At 42.4% G+C, this 22,274-nt stretch overlaps 1 protein-coding gene across 3 annotated transcripts in view; it reads left to right on the plus strand.

Annotated features, from left to right (window-relative positions):
* The window catches only part of GRM4 (glutamate metabotropic receptor 4), a 368,710-nt gene that overhangs the window by 12,304 nt on the left and 334,132 nt on the right, over positions 1-22,274 (plus strand). Inside the window, exon 2 of one of the 3 annotated variants that reach the window (XM_078392715.1) lies at positions 17,290-17,388. The exons of the other annotated variants lie outside the window; for them this stretch is intronic. The gene's annotated coding sequence lies outside the window, so the exon portion shown is untranslated. The remainder of the gene's footprint in view (positions 1-17,289; positions 17,389-22,274) is intronic. 3 annotated transcript variants of the gene reach the window in all.

Here is a 22,274-nt window from a genome sequence, read left to right on the forward strand (position 1 = left end):
ATCATACTTACTTATCCTTACACTCTAAGTTAAACCATAGCAATTATGCATTTAAACATTTACCATATACATTACATCAATTTACCTTTATTCATACAAACCAAATTCAAAACCAGGTACATTTAACTTTTGTCATCATTATATATACATAGTCCATATTCTTTCGCCGTCTTCAATCTTCAGGTCTTCTTGATAAGGCGTCAGCAACACAGTTCACTGACCCTCTGACCACCTTCACTTCAAAGTCATAGTCCTGTAGGTTTAAAGCCCACCTCATAAGTTTGCTATTGTGGGTTTTCATTGTCTTTAACCATTGCAATGGTGAATGGTCAGTACACAGAATAAAATGTCTTCCCCAGATGTAAGGCTTGGCCTTCTGGATCGCGTAGACTATGGCCAAACACTCCTTCTCCACGGTTGCCAAATGTCTCTCACCTTTTTGAAGTTTCCTACTCAGGTAGGACACTGGATGCTGGTCACCATTCTCATCCTCCTGGCACAGAACTGCTCCTACCCCGCTGTTAGACGCATCGGTGTAGATGATGAACTCCCGGTCGAAGTCTGGAGCACGCAGGACTGGATAGTTGATTAACGCCTCCTTCAACCTCTGGAACGCCGCCTCACAGTCGCTGGTCCACGGGATGCGGTCATCAGCCGTCTTCCTCGTCAGATCGGTCAGCGGAGCCGCAATCTCGCTAAACCTCGGGATGAACTTTCTGTAGTAGCCCACCAACCCAAGAAATGATTTGACTTTTTTCTTGGTGTTGGGTCTAGGCCAATCACGAACAGCTTCTATTTTGGCCTCCAGGGGTTTTATCATTCCTCCCCCTACCATGTGACCCAAGTATTTTATTTCTGGGCTACCCAGCTGACACTTGCTGGCCTTTACTGTTAGCCCTGCTGCACTTAACCTCTGCAGCACTAACTCCAGGTGTATCAGGTGATCTTCCCAGGTATTACTGAAGATCCCTATGTCGTCAATGTAGGCCACTGTAAAGTCACTGAGCCCTGCCAAGGTCTGGTCCATCAGCCTTTGGAATGTGGCTGGTGCATTTCTGAGACCAAAGCTCAGGACTCGAAACTCATAGAGACCAAAAGGGCTGCAAAAGGCAGTCTTTTCTTGATCCCTGGGATCAATTCTTAATTGCCAATATCCCTTTACCAGGTCCAATGATGAGATGAACCGACAACCCCCTATGGTTTCAATCAGGTTGTCTAGCCTGGGCATTGGGTAGGCATCAGGAGTGGTTACACGGTTTAATTTCCTGTAATCAACACAAAACCTAATGCTCCCATCAGGCTTGTCCACAAGGACTATCGGAGAGGACCAAGGACTAGAAGAGGGGACGATTATGTTCTCCCTCAGCATCTCGTCCAGCTCCTTCCGCACCTTGTCCCTATAGGGTCCCGTTACTCGGTATGGGGATACTGCCTGCGGGGGTGCATCCCCTGTGTGGATCCGATGCATCACTCCCTTCACTATCCCCGGCTTGTTGGAAAACACCTGTTGATATTTACTAAGCAGCATCTTTAGTTCTTGCTGCTGGTCTTGGGTGAGTGCAGGACTGATCTTTACCTCCTCTGGGTTGTATTTTACTTCCCCTCTACCCTCCCAGAAGGGTAATTCAGCTTCCTCACTCTCAGCTGCTTTTATCGCGAATAAAACCCTCTGTTCCCCTCTGTAGTAGGGTTTTAGGGCATTCACATGAACCACCCTCCTTGCTTGGTTCTCCTCCTGCTCTATTAGGTAGTTCAGGTCTGACATCTTGGAAATGACCCTATATGGTCCTGCCCATTTGAGCTGCAGTTTATTCTCTCTGCAGGGCCTAAGCCAAAGCACTTCCTCCCCTGGGTCAAAGTGCCTCTCTCTAGCTTTGTGGTCATACCATGTTTTCTGTCTGACCTTCTGAGCTTGCAGGTTTTCTGCTGCCAGCTCTAGATTTCTCCTTAGGTCATTCATCAAGGTGTCTATGTAGGTCACAACGTCTTGTGGGTCATCCTGGGTGATCTGCTCCCAATTTTGTTTGATCAAATCAAGGGGCCCTTTCACCCCTAAGTGTGCAGCAGACATGTCAGAGTGACCCCTTTGTAAGATCATGGGGCGATACTTTTCAGGTACCACCAGCTGACTTTTGATCCCATCTCCCCCTTTTGAGATATTCCTCAGGGTTTCTCTATATAAAATCCCCTTTTTCTCCCGAAATCTCACTGGGGTTTCAGGTGTTAGCTGGGCGTCCGTCACCTGTTCAAAACACTTTTGGAGAGTGGCGTCTGCCTTTTGCTCCTGTCCAAATCTGCTGTCTGTGGTTAAGGTTTCCACCACAGCTTCTGAACTCCCCTCTGCTTCCGTCTCTGGCTCATCATTACCCCCCTGAACTGTCCCCGTGGTGGCTTGTGAGCGTGTAATCACTAGCACCCGTTTCACATGTTCAGCCAGGTCATTTCCCACGAGCACGGCTGCTGGCAGAGTCGATGAAATCGCTAGCCGCCAATCTCCCCTCCAGCCTTGAAAGTTGACAGGTACCTCTGCTACTGGCAGAGAGATTACCTGCCCCTCAATCCCTGCCACCTTCATGCTCTCATTTGGGATTATAAACTCCCTAGGGATGATATCTGGATGGCACAGGGTTACCTGGGAACAAGTGTCCCGCAGCCCCCTATACTGACGGTCAAGTATTCCTACGTCCACCCCTGCTGTCTCAAACAACTGAGAATCTGTTTTCACCAGCAAGCAGCGTTTTACCTCCACAAGAGGACCATTTTCCTCAGCCTGATCAGCAGAGGTAGCTGTTCCAGACTGAGTAGTCATGGCAACAGGCTCCCTCAGTGACACTGAGCCTTGCTCTTTCTGGACACAGAACACAGCTTTTGGCTTGGTCCCACTAGAATTCTGAGGCACCATTCCTTTTAGCTGCTTTAATTTCTGACACTCTGAGATTAGATGACCCTTTCCCTGACAGAAATAACATTTTCTGGTGTATTTTGATTCTCTTTCATCTTGTTTTGGTTTTCCCTCCAAAATCTGAGGTCTTAGTTTCATGTCTGAGGGCTTCCCTTCACCATGGGCCCCTCCCCCTTGCTGGCTTTTCCCTGGTCCCTGAGAGTACTTGCTGTAGGTTTCTTTGGGTTTACCTACAGATTTCCCCTCACCCAAGGGCTTTCTTATTTGGGAAATAAAATCTGCGATCTCTGCGGCTGCTGCCACAGATTTCGGTTTCCTTTCCCTCACCTGGAATTTCAATTCCCCATGCAGGACTGAATAGAACTGTTCCAGTGCTATCAAATCTTTAAGCTGCTCATAGGTCTCTGTTCCCTCCTGCGATAGCCATTTCTCAAGCAGCCTCACCAATTGGGCCCCCACTTGGGTAAAAGTTTGTTCTGGTTTCTTGGTGAGGGACCTGAATCTTTGTCTCAGCTGCTCTGCATTTATCCCATGTCTGGCAAACACCAGTTTTTTAAACTCTGCAAAATCTTTCATCAGTTCCTCAGGCATCTCGGCATAAACCTCAGCCAGGCTACCACTGATTAAAGACCGCATGATGGTCATCTTCTCAGTTTCCCTCACTGAGAAGTCCACAAACGCTCTTTCCACTAAGGAAAAGAACACCTCAGGACAATCTCCCTTGTGGTACACAGGGAATTTCTTCAGGTCAGCCTTAGACAATTGGCCTCCCTCAGAATCCCTATTATTATTATTGTTCTGATTCATCAGTTCCAATTTTTTTAATTCAAACGCCATTTTCTCTCTCTGCAATTCCAATTCAATTCTCTGTCTCTCTAATCTTTCTTCCTTCTCCATTCTCTCTCTCTCTCTCTCTAATTCAAATTGCCGCTGTTTCTCTCTTTCCCTTTCTTCTCTTTCCCTTTCCTCCATTTCAAATTGCCTCATCCTCAGTTCATGCTGTTGGGCTAGGAGCAATTTTCTAAGTTCTGGGTTCTGCTCTCCTGTGCTGTCACCCTGCACTGAGCCAAATTCATCCTCAGAACCTTGGTCAATCTGGGGGTCTTTCACTTCACTCATTTCGGCCATCTGGCTTCGAGTCAAGGGCATAATCCCCCCCCCAGAACAAGCTGCTTTAAAAGTCAAGCCTCAAAATAAAACGACCACTTTTTTCTTTCCTTCTTGCCTCAGAACCAGCTCTCCCTAGAGATTGCTGCTGTTCTTCAGCACTAAACTTGCAACAGTATCGAGTCAGAGCCTACCCCCCTCTGCTGGGCCTCTCAGCTGGCAAGCTAGCTCACTGTTACTACGCAGTTTTGCCTCAGCTTTTTCCCGCCAAAACTAGGCTGCCTCAGAGCACCTTAATCTAAGTCTCCCCAGTTGGCACGTTCTTCCACTAGTGCACCCCCCCGTGAGGTACACCTAGAAGATTACCTACGCGCCTCAGACTGTCCCTGACTAGACCCCCCTTGCTCTGGGCACACTTGCCAAGGCTTTGCTGGACCGCTGGACAACTGGACCAGTCGTATCCCACACACTGGACACCAATCAATGTGACAACCCCAGACCTACTGGGATATGTCACACAGTTACACTAAGCTGCCACCAACCATTCCCTATAAGAAGTCACACAGACCAGGGATGGATTTTTAAACAATAAAAAGAATAAGGTTTATTTAAATACACACACAGGGATAATAAAATAATCAGGTGAATAGGATAACGTAACGTGGCTTATTCTCACTCATACAAGCATACAGTTTGGTTCACACAGAACCCTTAACTTGAAGCACAGACCCTGAACCTATCAGTTCTGGCTAACCATCAGACACCTGAACCTATCAGGTTGGTACTCTGACACACAGTAGTACCCTGTCTGACACACAGACTCCCACAACAGCTTCTTCTTCCCAGCTGCTGCTTCGTCACATCCCAGTGTCTCTCAGTATCTCCCTCTCACCACACAGGCATCACATATTTATACAGTACAGCCCCTCCTCCTGATGTCCCGCCTTCCACTCCCCATAGGATGGAACTTTCCCTCCAAACCCATGACAGACAGGTAACATCAGTGCTGTCTGTAACAATAGTCAGCAAAAACAAGACCTGGAGCTGACTGTGGCTCTGATCATCAGCTTCTTATAGCAAAATTCAAGTTTAAACAGAAGAAGTAGGAAAAACTACTGGGCTAGTCAGGTATAATCTAAACCAAATCCCTTATGAATACACAGTGGAAGTGAAGAACAGATTTAAGGAACGCGATTTGGTGGACAGAGTGCCTGAAGAACTATGGATGGAGGCTCGTAACATTGTCCAGGAGGCATCAACAAAAACCATCCCAAAGGGAAGGAAATGCAAGAAAGCAAAGTGGCTGTCCAACTAGGACTTAGAAATAGCCAAGAAGAGAAGGGAAACAAAATGCAAGGGAGATAGGGAAAGTTATAGAAAATTGAATGCAGGCTTCCAAAGAACAGCAAGGAGAGACAAGAGGGCCTTCTTAAATATACAATGTAAAGAAATAGAGGAAAATAATAGAAAAGGAAAAACCAGGGATCTGTTCAGGAAAATTGGAGATATTAGAGGAACATTTTGTGCAAAGATGAACATGATAAAGGACAAAAATGGTAGGGACCCAACAGAAGCAGAAGACATCAAGAAGAGGTGACAAAATACAAAGAGGAATTATACCAGAAAGATCTGGATGTTCCGGATAACCCAGATAATGTGGTGGCTAACCTTGAGCCAGACATCCTGGAGAGTGAAGTCAAGTGGGCCTTAGAAAGCTTGTCTAACAACAAGGCCAGTGGAAGTGATGGCATTCCAGTGGAACTATTTAAAATCTTAAAAGATGATGATGTTAAGGTGCTGCATTCAATATGCCAGCAAGTTTGGAAAACTCAAAAGTGGCCAGAGGATTGGAAAAGATCAGGCTATATCCCAATCCATATGAAGGGCAGTGCCAAAGAATGCTCCAACTACAGTACAATTGCACTCATTTCACACGTTAGCAAGGTTATGCTCAAAATCCTACAAGGTAGGCTTCAGCATTATGTGGACCGAGAACTTCCAGAAGTACAAATTGGATTTCAAAGTAGCAGAGGAACTAGAGACCAAATTGCTAACATGCGCTGGATTATGGAGAAAGCCAGAGAGTTTCAGAAAAACATCTACTTCTGCTTCATTGACTAGGCAAAAGCCTTTGACTGTGTGGACCACAGCAAACTATGGCAAGTTCTTAAAGAAATGGGAGTGCCTGATCACCTTATCTATCTCCTGAGAAATCTATATGTGGGACAGGAAGCCGCAGTCAGAACTTGATATGATTGGTTCAAAACTGGGAAAGGAGTATGACAAGGCTGTATATTGTCTCCCTGCTTATTTAACTTATATCCAGAATACATCATGCAAAAGGCAGGACTGGATGAATCCCAAGCCGGAATTAGGACTGCTGGAAGAAATATCAACATCCTCAGATATGTAGATGATACCACTCTGATGGCAGAAAGTGAGGAGGAAATAAAGAACCTCGTAATGAGGGTGAAAGAGGAGAGCACCAAAAATGGTCTGAAGCGCAACCTAAAAACAAACAAACAAATAAAAAACACTAAGATCATGTCCACTGGCCCCATCACCTCCTGGCAAATAGAAGGGGAAGTTATGACAGATTTTACTTTTTTGGGCTCCATGTTCACTGCAGATGGTGACAACAGCCATGAAATTAAAAGATGCCTGCTTCTTGGGAGGAAAGTGATGACAAACCTAGATAGCATCTTAAAAAGCAGAGACATCACCTTGCCGACAAAGGTGTGCATAGTCAAAGCTATGGTTTTTCCAGTAGCAATGTATGGAAGTGAGAGCTGGACCATAAAGAAGGCTGACCGCCAAAGAATTGAGGCTTTTGAATTGTGGCGCTGGAGGAGACTCTTGAGAGTCCCCTGGACTGCAAGGAGATCAAACCAATCCATTCTCAAGGAAATCAATCCTGAGTGCTCACTGGAAGGACAGATCCTGAAGCTGAGGCTCCAATACTTTGGCCATCTGATGAGAAGAGAAGACTCCCTGGAAAAGGCCCTGATGTTGGGAAAGTGTGAAGGCAAGAGGAGAAGGGATGACAGAGGATGAGATGGTTGGACAGTGTCATTGAAGCTACCAACATCAATTTGACCAATCTCTGGGAGGCAGTGGAAGACAGGAGGGCCTGGCGTGCTCTGGTCATTGGGGTCATGAAAAGTCGGACACGATTTAATGACTAAACAACAATAAAACACAACCCAGTATTGCCTGCTGTAGCAGTCAGTTGCTCTCCAGGTTCCCAAGCAGACATGATTCATACTATCTGCTTCCTGATTTTGATTTTTAAATCAGAGATACCAAGGACTGAATGTGGGACTTTTGGCATGCAAACCATGGGCTTTAATACAATTGGGCAACCCTTCTTCCCCACATCCTGACACAATCACTAACTGATTTTGGAACACAAGCTCTATTTCAGATAGATCATTCTGTCTAACAAATACAGTAAAGACCTTACGAAAAGGAAGCTGGCTCACAGTCTTAGGCACAGTTCACATGAAAGAGATTATAAAGTGATAAGCACATGTTTGGAGCTGTATCATTACAGTCCTGGTGCGTGACTGAATACTATTTCATCCTTTAAAAAGACCACACTTCACAAGAAACCAGAAGGTTGAAAATATAGGTTCTGGAGATCTGCTTAGCATGCTAGTATTCTGTGTGTAGGGTATGTTTTTAAAAGTATAGTGGAATATTCAGTTATGTGAATTCATCTGTACTGGTAGAGTCAGATAAACACTCGGTACTTCATGTGGTGTTTATAAGAACTAACATGTAGGCTTCGAATTCTTTAGATACAAGCAGACAGGAACAGCCTTGTGTGGTTCCCCGTTAGGATATCAGGGATTCAGTGAGAAGCTCTTTTGATCTCTTCAAGGTTTATGGGTCTCATGTAAAAGTCCATGCGATTTAATGTGTGGCTTATTATGGTCTGCCACATTGTCTACAAAAGCTAGACTCTGTGATATATCAGTTCTGTTTCAACGTCACCTCGGCTGGATGCAGTACGGCAGGGCTTTGTGTGTGGACAGTATTTTAGGAGGAGGTCTGTGCAAAAGGACAGTCTCAGTTTAGTAAATCTTCGCAGCTCTATGTTTTTCACACTTGTCTGATAAGAAAAATGCATTGGTGTTCCTCCATCATTTTTTCCTTGAAAAATTAATTGCCTTGCATGGGTGCTGTTTCATACTAATTTCTTTTACACTTCCAGTGATCTTTGATATGTTTAAATTAAATCTGCAGCTAAAGATACAGTGGTGCTTCGACTTACAGTACGACCGTCCCGACATACAAACATTTCGAATTGTGTCCAGCTCCGGCCACAAAATTGTGCTTCAACTTGTGGCCAGAGCTTTGAGTTACAAACAGAGAAGTGGCAGGGAAAAAAGCTGGGAATTTAAATTGGAGTACTAACCGTTCATCTGTGAAGAGCTTCTTTGGAGGGACGTGGTGGCGCTGCGGGCTAAACTGCAGAAGCCTGTGCTGCAGGGTCAGAAGACCAAGCAGTCGTAAGATCGAATCCACGTGACGCAGTGAGCGCCCGTCGCTTTGTCCCAGCTCCCGCCAACCTAGCGGTTCAAAAGCATGCAAATGCAAGTAGATAAATAGGGACCACTTCGGTGGGAAGGTAACAGCATTCCGTGTCTAAGTTGCACTGGCCATGTGACCACGGAAGATTGTCTTCGGACAAAACGCTGGCTCTATGGCTTGGAAACAGGGATGAGCACCGCCCCCTAGAGTCGAACATGACTGGACAAAAATTGTCAAGGGGAACCTTTACCTTTACCTTTAGGTTATGTTTCTGTGCTGTGATTTTTGTGTGTGTGTGTGTGTGTTTCCCGTCCCCTTTGCATTCCAATGGGGCTTGCTGTGTTTTTGTTTTTGTTTTTTTCGGCCCCATCGCGTTCCGATGGGGCTTCCTGTGTGGTGTTTTGGGGGTTTTTTAATTTTATTTCAGCCCCATTGCATTCTGATGGGGCTTCCTGTGTGTTGTTGTTGTTGTTTTCATCCCCCCTCCTGGCCGAAATGGATTAATAGGGTTTCAATGCATTCCTATGGGAAATGGTGCTTTTAATTATGACCATTTCTAGTTACACCCATCTTCTGGAATGGATTATGGTCGTAAGTCGAGGCACCACTGTACTCTGTTGGTCTAGAAACAAACAATATGATTGCAATAATAGAAGGTTAGTAACAGTGGTCTTAGTCTGAAAGACACCCTGGAAATTAGAGATACAAATTAGGGCTAAAATACAGTAGTCATAAAAGTTTAATATAATTACATAAACAAATTCAAGAGAAAAAACTCTCTTTAGTAATCCATATGCAGACATACAATTATGGATACAGAAATATAACAGTTTGATAAGAAATATCAAATGCTTTGCTAACTGTCATGGATGAAAAGAAGAACTGAATGCTACTTTGTTGTTTTTACTGGATTGAACTGACTAAAGGAATTTGTGACTGTTTGATTGGTTTGAAATTTATTGTTCCTAAATTTGGTTACGTTTGGGGTTTCTTCCTGTTAGTTTGATAGATCTTTCTTAGGTTTAATTATTTATTTGGCTACAGTTAATATGTAACAACAGTTGGTGAGATGTAACTAGTTTATATAATAATTGACCAATTATATAATAATTGACCAATGGGTTATTCTAGTCTAGGAGGAGCAACAATGAATGAATTAGAAAAGAGCTCCAAGTGTAAGGATGTGTCACTGGAGATGAAGACCAAGATCATCCACACTCTTGTATATCTGATCACTGTATACGGGTGTGAAAGTTGAACAGTTAAGATAGCTGACATGGGGAAAAATTGTTTGAAATGTGATGCTGGAGGAGAGATTTGCGGATACTCTGGACTGTCAGAAAAATGAATAAGTGGATCCTATATCAAATCAAGCCTGAACTATCACTGCAGGCAAAAAATGTTGAAACTGAGGCTGTCTTACTGTGGGCACATCATGAGAAGGCAGGATTCTTGGGAAAAAAGAATAATACTGGGCAAGGTGGAAGACAGCAGGGAAAAATAAGAAATATAAGGTGGACTGACTCTCTAAAGGGTTGAGTTTACAAGAGCTGGGCAGGGTGGCTGGAGACAGGCGAATTTGAAGACAACTTATTTATAGGATAGCCATAAGTTGGAAGTGACTTGATGGCATATAACAACAACTCAACTGCACTTCCATGGAGAGCAGGCAGTGCCTCTTCGCTGCTCACTACTGAATTATAGGGATAAATTGAAAAAGAATGTAAATTTCTCAGCTCTCTTTGCATGATAGAAAAGTGTCTCTTATTGGCCATTAATTTTGTGGGGTAAACTGGGGCAAAGCACTTTTTCTGTCTCATGAAGAAATTAGAAATTATGGTTATTGAAGGTGCTGGTAAAGAGGCATTCAAGATGGTCACCAGACACCTGCCCAGGTGATAGTAATACTCAGAATAAGAGTGACATAAGACGCGTTCGTCCCATGACGTAAATACTAGGCACTGTTCCCCCATTCTGCCCCATCCAGAATGAGAACAATATGACACACAAAGTACTGCCTTGCCTCTCTCTGGCTTCTTTGCATTTTGGTGGTGCTGCAAGGCCAACAAAATCAGGCTGCTTGGTACTTTAATGTCATCACATTCACAGCATAACCCCTAATTAGACAGAGGCAGAATGAATCCAGTGAACAAACCCAAATATGCCCCCCCCAATGGTTGTAGTAAAGGTAGGTGTTTGACAGTCTTTCAGGGAACATTCTGAGACTCCCTTCTGCACTGGGAAAACGTCAGCTGAGAACTTTCAGGGATGCCTCAGTGATTAAGGTACAAAATACACCAGATGAGGCCAGAATTTTGCTACACAAAACTGTTATTTCATGGGCAAAATCACAAAACAGCTAACTTTCAGCAGCCTGCCTTCTAATGCCAACATTTATAATCACTGCAGGCATATAATTGTCCTAACTTTAAAACAGTAAGCATTTGAACTGAATTCAATACCATAGCTTGGTCAGACGATATTAGCAGATTGGGTTTTATTACCTAAGAATTCAAGATTATTCTGTAAAGACTTGTACTAAAAGGGGTGGGTAGGAGGAGAGAGCATTATACATTTAGTTTGACTTCTCAGCGATCCACAACAGGTTTTGATGATACAATGGGGGGGGGGGCTTCCTCAGTTTCCTGGTAGAACTAGTTCTATCAGTAGAACAACTCCAGTAGATTCTGACAAGTGAACTCCAGTAGGGTTGATATAGGCATCCATGTCTGAGAATTTCGGATCTCTTTTGTCACTCTTTCAAGCCTGTGCTGCAGGGTCAGAAGACCAAGCAGTCATAAGATCGAATCCATGCGATGGAGTGAGCTCCCGTCGCTTGTCCCAGCTCCCGCCAACCTAGCGGTTTGAAAGCATGCAAATGCAAGTAGATAAATAGGGACCACTTCGGTGGGAAGGTAACAGCGTTCCGTGTCTAAGTCGCACTGGCCATGTGACCACGGAAGATTGTCTTCAGACAAACGCTGGCTCTATGGCTTGGAAACGGGGATGAGCACTGCCCCCTAGAGTCGAACACGACTGGACAAAAAAAAATTGTCAAGGGGAACCTTTACCTTTTTACCTTTGTCACTCTTTCTCTCTGTAAAATTACCCATTTCTCAATCGTGGTTCTTAATTATTCAGGGGCATAATCAATATGCTTTTGATTTGTTTGAAATAATATTTTCACTTTCAATTTCGCATTTAAAAACGATAAAACATGTTATAGTTTCTATTTTGTTGGTTGTATATAAAATGTATCTATATGCATCTTGAAAAGGCAGTGACTCTAACAAGACTGACTTGATCAAGTTATTTCTTCAGAAGTTATTTTTAAGGGCTATCTTTGAGAAAGAGCAAGGTAGTCAATTTTTTAATTTACCCAGGGCAGATTTCTTTTCAGTTGTTAAACTAATCATGTGATTTTTTTAAAATTACACAAATTATGTGTGATTACACAAAGTAATCATCATGTTGTGAAGCACAGCATTCCTCTGGCTGTTCCTTATTGCCTAATGGTTTCTCAGTGTACTCCGGCAAACAAGCTACGGTATAGCAATGAAGACTGCCAAGATCTGGTACACAGGACTAAGGATGGAGCATGATAAAAATCTTATTTGGAGCTGGAAAGCTTTATGAAACTGCTGGTCTGCAACAATTTTTCTTTTTTGGAAACTGTGATTTACTGCCACTTCCTCTTCAGTTTCATTTTTTTTCATCCAGTTTGGCTGGTTCATGGGACCTATCTCATCACTGACCTTCTCCATTTATATGAAGAAATCCAGGATTCTGTTATGTTCTGATGCCACTTTGTTAGAATTGAAAGCATTGTCTCCACACAGTTTGTAAACATCACCCTCACTAACAGGAACACTGGGTGAAATCTAGTCGTAAGCTGCAACTAGGGTCAGCCGATTGAGTCAATGGAATTTAAAGAGGACTTGACTTACCAAATTCCCCATTGATTCAATGGGTATACTCTAGTTGCAACTTACTAATGGAGTTCAATTTTTGAGTTTGCCTTTTCATAACATACTGGAGGTCGGTGCCTCTGTTTCTTTTGTTATTAGAGCTCGAGGACTCCTCCTGTCCCAAGGTTCATGTTGGGTAGGATTGGAAATAAGCCGAGCTAGTTCCCAATAAATTAGCTTTCATAAAACTGTTCTCAAATCTCTGCTGAAGGATTGTATATATTAGATAGAGACAGGATTAGTTTCAAACCAATCTGACTCCAGAATAAGCCTGCAAATCCCTACTTTTCCAATTGCTGCATCAAAGTTAGTTGCACATTCCTGCACATCATATTTGCAACGGAAATTCCATGGTGGATTTTTACAGGTGGCACAGCAAGCAACTCAGTGGTATGACACCATGTGCAATCTACTGGAGTATTGCTGAGCTTCCCCCATCACCCCATGATCTCTGGATGTTGTCCTTTCTTGCACAAAAGACAGTTTTCTTTCTTATACTTCAAACATTTTTTCCTATCTTGCCCAGGGGAGAAAAATAAGTGAGGAGGCACTTCTTGAAGTACAGCTTTTTCTGTATCCCTGAGCTGAGGAATTAACAGCTGGTTGGATCCTGCCAATTGTCACAGTTATTTAATGCAGAGAACAGAACATAATTTTTTCTTCACACTACTTTCCCAAAAGGACAATCTGCAATTTGTTTTGTCACTTAGCCTGATATTGCCAGTAGGATATTTTAATTAATATTTAACTAAACTCTACCTCTTCCAGTCTTCCCCCCTTGTACATTGGATTGAAGGGTCAGTGTGGACACTGGCAATGAAATAACCCAGGGTCTTTCTGTGATAACCTAAAACAAATCACAGAAGTGACTGCTGATCTAATCAATGCAAAGTCAAATTGCCCTAATTCTGCTTGCCCTACACATGGTTAGTATTATCACAAGGTTAGTCATGGGAAAGGTTAGTCATAGGGAAAACCATTGAAATCAATGGAAGTTAAGTTTGCCACTGGGGTTTAACTGGGGCCTCAGTCCAGTACTGTATGTTCAACAAAGGAGGGGAATCAGGTATAAAATATTTGTTTGTCCCTACAGTCCTAAAGCACTGTCTCAATAATCCCCAGTGTCACCTGAAATTTGCAGTGACATCTAGAGGAGCTTAATCCTTTTAAGACTCTCTATTCCATTCTTTCTTAAGACCATCACCAGGCAGAGTCTCCAATCCTGACAAACCATTGTCCTCCCATTCATCTTCTTTTTTTTTTACAATATTTTGTCTGATGAATTGATATAAAGATCCTGAAAGCTATTCCAAAATGTGTTTATATCTGACTGTGGATATTGGAACTCTTTCCACAATATTATAATCTCTTTCCTCTAAACTATCAACCTTCTTTTACTTGAGACTTTTTTAGATCAAGAAATCTTCTACAATCTTAATTATTCCTCTGATACCAAATGAACTGAAGGAAAATCCAAAACCAGAAGGAAAAAGAATTTATATAGTAAGATTCTGTCAGATTACAGATAAACTATGCTACTATGTTGATCCAGGCAAAATATGAATGCAGAAGAACAAAGCGGGTGCATAATCCCATGTCTATAAAACCATGATGCAATATGACTGCATCTCAGAACATACACAAATCTCCATATATTTGTGCAAATAGGAGAGCTGTTCCTGAAGTAGCAAGCAAGAAAAAAAGAAAAGAAAAAGAAAAATAGTAGCTGCCACAAAGGGCTTAAAGAAATTCATGTCATCCCTAATAGGAATTTATATGATACAAATCTATATAATTCTTTCATGTTCTAACTAGACAGTAATAATCTTTCAGATCTTTATGTAGATAGCAACCTCCCAAATTTGAATCTCTCTATGCAGTCCCAGCTGCTTCTGGGACCATAAAAAGAGAGCCAGGGATCAGCAGGCAGGTGATATCAAAGGAAGGGATCGTGGGTGCAGAATGAACTACATTGGATTGAAGAGTCAGTGTGGACACCGGCAATGAAATAACCCAAAAAGAAAAAGAAAAATGGTAGCTGCCACAAAGGGCTTAAAGAAATTCATGTCATCCCTAATAGGAATTTACAAGATAAAAATCTATATAATTCTTTCATGTTCTAATTGTGTGTGTGTGTTTAGTCGTTTAGTCGTGTCCAACTCTTCGTGACCCCATGGACCAGAGCACGCCAGGCCCTCCTATCTTCCACTGCCTCCCGGAGTTGTGTCAAATTCATGTTGGTTGCTTCGCAGACACTGTCCAGCCATGTTCTAACTAGACAGTAATAATCTTTCAGATCTTTATGTAGACAGCAACCTCTCAAATTTGAATCTCTGTAGTCAAATTTATATGATTTCTTAAAGAAAAACCTAAAACATTATCCTTGCAATGTTACCCATGCAAGTCAGTGTGGAAAGCAAGTTCTGAGAGCTCTAGCACATCAATAGGTGGATAGCCACCCATCTGTTTCAAATAACGACTTCTCAGGACACACACTTCATATAATTTCCAGTCTGCCTTAAAGCAGGGATGAAGAGTATCTAGTTCTGAAGAAATTGTTGGACTCTCAGCAGGCACAGTGAACTTGGCTAGAGATGGAGACAACTCACCATTTTGGTGAGTCGTCCTGCTTCGTGATCTGTCAAAACTGATGAAGCATGAAGCTCCCCCCCCATGAACTGGCGAAGCATGAATTTATTCGTCGATTCGTGGGGGGCGATTTAGACAGAAAAATAACTGACTTTTTTATTCATCCCCATGTCTAAACTTGGCCATTGGTCAGGGGAAAGGAATCTGTGGTTCAACAATATCTGGAGGACCATAGTTTTTGCAGTCCTGGTCCAGAGTTTACTTGAAATGTGGTGCACAAACTAGAGCTGTCAAAAATGCCATCCCTCCTTTAACCAGACCTGACCAACCTGTTATCCAGATTAGGGTGTCAAATGGCCAGAATCACACCAAGCAATGGAAGGAGAAGAATGGCACCTAATAAGAGAAGCACTTTAAAATGGGAAGGAGCAAACTTCTGTAGGTAAGATATAGGATGTTTTGTCATTGGAAGGAAGTCTAGATGGTTGGCCAGAACCACAGATGATATCTAATGATGCACTGGAGAAGCCTTTTGTTTTACAAGCTACAGACTGTACTAGAGATGAGCATGGACTGCTGGCTCAGTGGTTTGTGCCATATCATTTACCAGTTGAACAGGTGCTTGGCGGTTCCCAGACCTGTCTCCTCCAATAGATGCTCACTCAGGCAGCAACTCGAGAAGGGAGGGCAGGGAAGCCCTGCCTCCTCCACATGCACCTGTTTGACTGGTACTGGCATCAAAGTGGCATTTCGTGCCCATCTCTAAATATAGGTAGGCAGCTAAGCAGGAAAACATTCATTCACTTCTATGCAAACAGGCATTGCTTGTCTACTCCACATCCAATTTTATTTGTTTAATTCACAATTTAGCTAAAGAGAAGAAAGAATAGATTTCATGGGTCCTTTTAGGAAATAGGAGCAAGGCCCATAATGTCACATTTGACCCAGGACCCATAAAGTCTTTAGGTGGCCCTTATCCTACTTGCCAGAGCTCTCTCTCCAACTACTGTGAGGTAACAAGTACCTGCCTTTCCAGTGAGAGCAAGGACTAATGTGGTTTACAATCCATGCAGTGTAGAAAATCTGACCTATAATTCTATCATAAGTACAAGAGGCAGAATCCTACTGTTGATTTATGTTTGTGTAAAGTGCACAGGAAGTAAGTCTTGGCAGCATGTTGCTGGTCATTAATGAGCTGCCACTTGCATTGCTGGGCAAGCACCCAATTGCACAATCAGGCACTTGCCCAGGAATGCAACCTGCACCTTGTTAGTAAGCAGCAATTTTCTGCCAAGACTTCTGCAGTTCCCCTTAGGCCAACGTAGGTTAGCAAAATAGAATTCTGGCCAACATATGTTGGCTGTTGTTCCCTGTGAGAGTACACATTGTGTTATTTCTTTTCTTTAAACCAATCTTCTTTCTTTCCTCTTTCTTGTCTGTTACAAATCACCAGGTAAGAACAGGCAGACTAGAATCCCCATGCAAGGGAAGTCTTGCTACAGTTGGGGTGAAAGTGTCCCAGAGCTTGAGAAAAACATATGCTCTTTCCTCAAGCAGAACAAATAAGCATAATAAATTTTTAAAAAGGATAGATCTATAGGGACCCATGGGATGCTTTCTCACACACTGAAACAATAATACATATGTTTTCTCTGCTATTCTTCTGCCAGCCCAAGATCAGAATGTTCTGTTTGTCGGATTGATCCCACACAGATTTTATTGGGGGAGAACAATCATTTATAAATCTTCCAACTCCAAGTGACTGATCTGAACAATAAGTCCCTACAAACCAAATTCTGATTGGACTCAATTGGAATGATTTATACTTGTATATGTATTCAACCCTCATCCTCAGTGTGGATTTAATTATTGTATAAATCCAGGGGGTATAAAAGAGTCAACGCCTCAAGAGAAGGAGAGTTATTCCCATTCATCACCAGGTAAAATATTCACATGCTGGTATCATTAAAGATGATGTTTTCTTTCTTTCTTTCTTTCTTTCTTTCTTTCTTTCTTTCTTTCTTTCTTTCTTTCTTTCTTTCTTTCTTCCTTCCTTCCTTCCTTCCTTCCTTCCTTCCTTCCTTCCTTCCTTCCTTCCTTCCTTCCTTCCTTCCTTCCAATAGTTATAACTGTGATTTTTGGTTATTATTTTAATTCCTTAAAAAGTATCTTTATCCCCCTCTTCAGCCAGAAAAAGCTTAAAATCAGTAAAGGACATCAGTGGCTTGGAATCTGAAAGGGCATAACACAAAAGGAAAAAGGAATCAGGAAGAAAGAGGAAAAAAAGTAAGTGGTCTCTAGCAGAATTTGTGGAATGGCTTTATATCTCACCCCAAGCTGCAGCTTTCTAGACGGAATGACTGCTGGTAGTGTCGAGTTATGCATCTTTTTAGAAATACTTTAAAATAAAAGCATAGCTTCTGGCAATGCAGCACATGTAATTGTTGTCTATGTGCTCTTTTTAGCACTTCCAGTAAAATTATGGGCAATATCCTATACTCTGGGACAAACCCCACCCTCAACAGAATGCTGTTATTCCCCTTTTGCATTTTGCAGAGAGGAAAAATCTAACAGAGGACCTGCCTAAAGTCTGCACAGTACAAATACTGGCATCAGCCTCATGTTCTTTCTACATTTCATGCCATATGACAGACCTCACTGATTTCCATGCACTTCTTCCCTTCCCTCCGAGGTGGAATGGGGAGCGGAGCTCCTTGTCTGCACCCCTCCTCAGCATTGTTTCACAGGAGAGATGGAAATGACAGAGAGTAATCCAGTTTGCAGCATAATGCAGCTTACAAATGTGAGCTCAGCAGCGCCAGTTTTTCCCATGTAAGGGATGGCACTGTGCTAAAGCGAGTGTGCCTCTTCTTCCCTCCCTCCCTCCTTCCCCGTGCAGAGCCATGACAGTCAAAGATCCTAGATTTTCACTTTAAAAACCTGTCAACGTTTTACCTGCACTTCCCAACGAATTCTTTACTGCACTGTCTGCAGAAAAGACCACGGAATTGTAGGCTAAAGGTAACCCAAAAGTGCATTTGGGGGGCCATTTTGCTAAGCATTTACTGAGAGGACTTTAAAAACATAAGCGGATGTTTCCACCTCTCTTACTTGGAGGGCACTGCCATTGCTCACTCCCAGATGCCAACTGCCATTCCCCTACTGCTGTGCCTGGTAGCTGGAGTGCGGTCTCTGGCATACACACTGCTCTCAAGAAACAGGTGGAGCTGATGGATTTGGCTCAGCATTTACCTCTTCCTGTTCTGCTTTGAGCAGGAATCTATGAGAGGGGGTTGTATTTGTTCCTTAAAATATTACTGGCCAGCAGGCTGTGGTGGTGGAAGGAGAACAGAAGACACTGGATTGTATACAATTGCATTTTCTAATGTATCGATCCAGATAAAACATTAGAAAAGATCCTCATAATTTAAACAGAATCAAGAGGCATTGCATTATAGTGGGTTATTCAGGTACTCAGAATGGATGGCTGAATTCAGAGTGCCTGATCTCACCTCTTATGGTTCCTCGTCTTTAAATTAGACTTGCAACAGACAGCACTTCCAAAGTGGAAACCTTCTAAAGGAAGACTGTCCTTCCTATGGACCTCTAGCTCTCCTTCCAGTTGGGATCGAGGGAGCATAGTTACAGCCTACTGCCATCCTCTTGAAAGTGTTGACAGATTGTAAAGGCCAGGCTCTTAATTTTTTTTCTGGGCCTCCGTGTTTCAGCTTGAGAATAGAGGACAATAATTACCTTCCTTTTTAAGTGTAAGCTTTCAAAGACAGATTAGTTTGCCTTTGATATTCTCTCTCCCCCAGAGTCCCTTTCAAGTACTTAACGGGAAAGGTAAATGTTCAAAGCAGCACATGACATAAAGTAACTCCATGGTGTACTTTGGCATTGTAAGTGGGCAAGGGATTTCAATGGGCCTTGAAGGCAAATCTTTGTGAAATAATTCTGGCTGAGATTTTTATTTTTTGGATTAAGATTTTCTCACATTTATGACAGACCTAACGTGTCTGGCTACATAATCCACTGAAAGAAAGAAAGAAAGAAAGAAAGAAAGAAAGATACAGAGAGACAGAGAAAGAATGAAAGAAAGAAATAATAAATGAAAGCTTGCACAGACTGGAGAACACTTGCACATGCTGTATTGGTATAAATTTAGAAACAATTATTTTAACTTCAGTAGAGACACAATACAGCTCATCATGGGGGGACAACTGTGATCAGGTAGCCTCTGTGCTTGCTCATTCTGTTGTCCAGATATGGACTGCTGATGGTCAACTTTAAGATCCTTTCCTTTTTACTTTTAATCAGTCTTGGATGGGTTGCCCTTCAAATAGTGGAAACCATAGAAAGGACTGTCCTCTGTAAATCATAACATGTGGTCATCCTGTTCAGGTTTGCACAATTTGTGCACCCCACCAGCCCTGAACAGTGGCTTACCAATGGCTCAAGAAATCTGTCCTACTTGGGAATAGAAAAGAATAGGAAAGCAGTGCATAGGTCACAATGTGTGATTCGTGGTCATACTGGGCTTGCAGCTTGATATTACATAGCTCTAATTTCTGTGACACAGATCATTCTGAAGTGGCTTGAGGCTTCCATATTCTATCAGGTCTCCTGAACATCAGTTATGGGGAAACTATGGCTCTTGAAGTATTGCTGTACTACAAATCCCATCTGAGCTGCCCTTTGGTTAGAAGGATTGAAAGGTCCCCAGCCCTGTAGAATATTATGCTCACTGGAATAAGGCAAGAAGATGGCATTGTAAGGACTAGAGGTGTAATGAAAAGGAGACAGCTTTGAGAATAGGAGGCGAATTTTTCAGGGTATAAAGGCTAAAATCTGTGCATGAGGGATTGAACTAAAAATGAAACAAAGCCATTGTCCATACACATGGCTGGAAATTATAAGTTATCAAGTAAGAGCTGCTAACCCTCTGCACATGTGCCGGTGTGAGCAGTTGAGTACAGTCTTGGCAGTATCTCTCTGCCGACCACTTAAATCATTCCACAAACTGCTCTGCACAGAGGAGGAGGTGAAGGTTGGGAGGCTACCAGTACAACCAAATATCTGATAAGGCAGATCCCTCCCCCCACAACATGGTCATTAACTCTTGTTTGGTCATGTGAGCAGGTCTTATGTAGAACTCAGAATCATACTCACTGAATAAGGTGGAGGATCATAGACATTGGTTTTGATCATGGCCTCTTGCAGCTGGGTTGATGATCTGAATGGCACTTACAGATGGATACATTTATGTGCATAGCCCCTCCATATTAATCTGAGCCTGTGCCATTGCCTAAATATGTGATGTCTGGGAGTGGGAACTATTCTGTTTCCTGCATGTTTCTCCCTAGTGTGAAAATTTGTGAAGTGTTTTGTCAGAAGTTCTTGAGTATTTTGGTCTTGTGAACTGTGAATGGTTCAACAAGCATTTGTACTGCGAGAGCCTACACAGTCAGTCTGAATTCAGCTGGCCTTTATTAGTCCTATATGTTGCACTACATAGCAGTTTTCTGGATATTCCCAACACAAAAATCTGCCAATCTCTTCAAAAAAATTGTTTTGCTGACATTCATTCTGAGTACAATAGAATTGCGAAAATATGGAATTGTGTGTGAGAAAGCTGGATAGGAAGAGATTTTTGGTGGGCAAGAAAACTACATTTTGGGTGAATAAAAGAGAGTACATCTGGGGCAGTGCATTGGTGAGGGAGCAAAAGTTGTGTCTCAAAGTGTGGGAATTTCCCTCTTGTAGGTTCCATCCTTATATAACCTGAATTCATCCCCTTTGAATGGCAGTTTCTCCTGTACTTCCAAGAAGGAAATGAAATACGTTCCTGTTACCTGCTTCCAGGGAACAGAAAGAAGTCTGTAAAGGTGGCTTGGTTTTCAGGGTTATATATCTGGCTCCAGCGCAACCTCATTAGCTAAAACATTTTATGTTGCTATCAATAATGCAAGCTGCTAGTCAAGCATTAAACTATATCGCTGGAGGAGAATGGCTCAAAAGGCTGCTGAGACAGGGCATTTAGGGTCTTAGAGATTAAAAAGGACAGGATTGAAAGAACCCTACCTAGTTATTTAGTTAGTTATGGAATTCGTATCGTTTTTCTTTTTTAAAAAGCTTTCAGAGTCTTACGTACAGTCAATAAAAGATAGCCGTTTTATTAAGGCAACATGCCAGCATTTTGATATTGCTGAGTTGAGTTACTTCTTTAGTTTACTTCTTTGATTTTGAGATGTGATACAAGACCTAAACTTATAAACATTACAGGAATGCATTATAATGTACCCAAGGCTTTTGAACCATCTATGCATCTGTGGGATCTTTCAAGAAGTAATTGTGAAACATCAGTCTATCTGGAATCTTGTCACTGTTTGTATATTGCTGATCATATGACTCATTCATTGCTTGTATTTAGCTACTGGCCTCTTGCATTGTGTTCAGTATACTGTTCGTATTTAACAGATGGTACTGCATTTCTTTCTTTCTGTGGTTTATGGCTATGTGCTAACACTTTTTGTAGTTGGTTTACTCTGTTTTTGCTCTTTGTTTGTATTGTTGGAAGACAGCAAGTAGTCCTTGAGCAAGGCTGTAAGACAATAGTCCTGCTTCCTGTGTTATCTGATACAGCTTGTTCGATTGGTTGCTGTTGTTGAGAGTTGAGTGAGGAGCTCAATGGAGGTGATAATGCAGGCTCCATTTCCCCTCTCCATCACATTCTATAGTCTGAAGCCCTTGAGAATCATGGACAGCTACTGAATGTTTCTTGAAATAGCCATTCTCCAGTGCCCCACAATGCCTTCAGACAACATGTTTGTGAGCTTGGGCTTGGTGGCTAGTTCTCAGAACTTAGGGCAAAAGTGTTATAGTGAAGAAGAAAGAAAGAAAGAAAGAAAGAAAGAAAGAAAGAAAGAAAGAAAGAAAGAGGAACAAACACTTTGAGAAGAGGTTCCAGGTTCATTCCCCGGCTTCTCCAGCAGAAGCCTCCTTTCCCGCATTTAATCTTCTGTGAAGACTTCGTTATTGAAGTAATAATGGCAGAATATGAGATGACAGTGATAATATAATAATGCTGGAATGTGAGAAAAATACATAAAGACCCTGTAGAAATTGGTGGTAATTGTGATATCAATGTACAACAGGACACTAAAGTAAGC

This window comes from Pogona vitticeps, chromosome 4, assembly GCF_051106095.1.
Source record: "Pogona vitticeps strain Pit_001003342236 chromosome 4, PviZW2.1, whole genome shotgun sequence".
In the NCBI taxonomy this organism is placed as follows: Eukaryota; Metazoa; Chordata; class Lepidosauria; order Squamata; family Agamidae; genus Pogona; species Pogona vitticeps.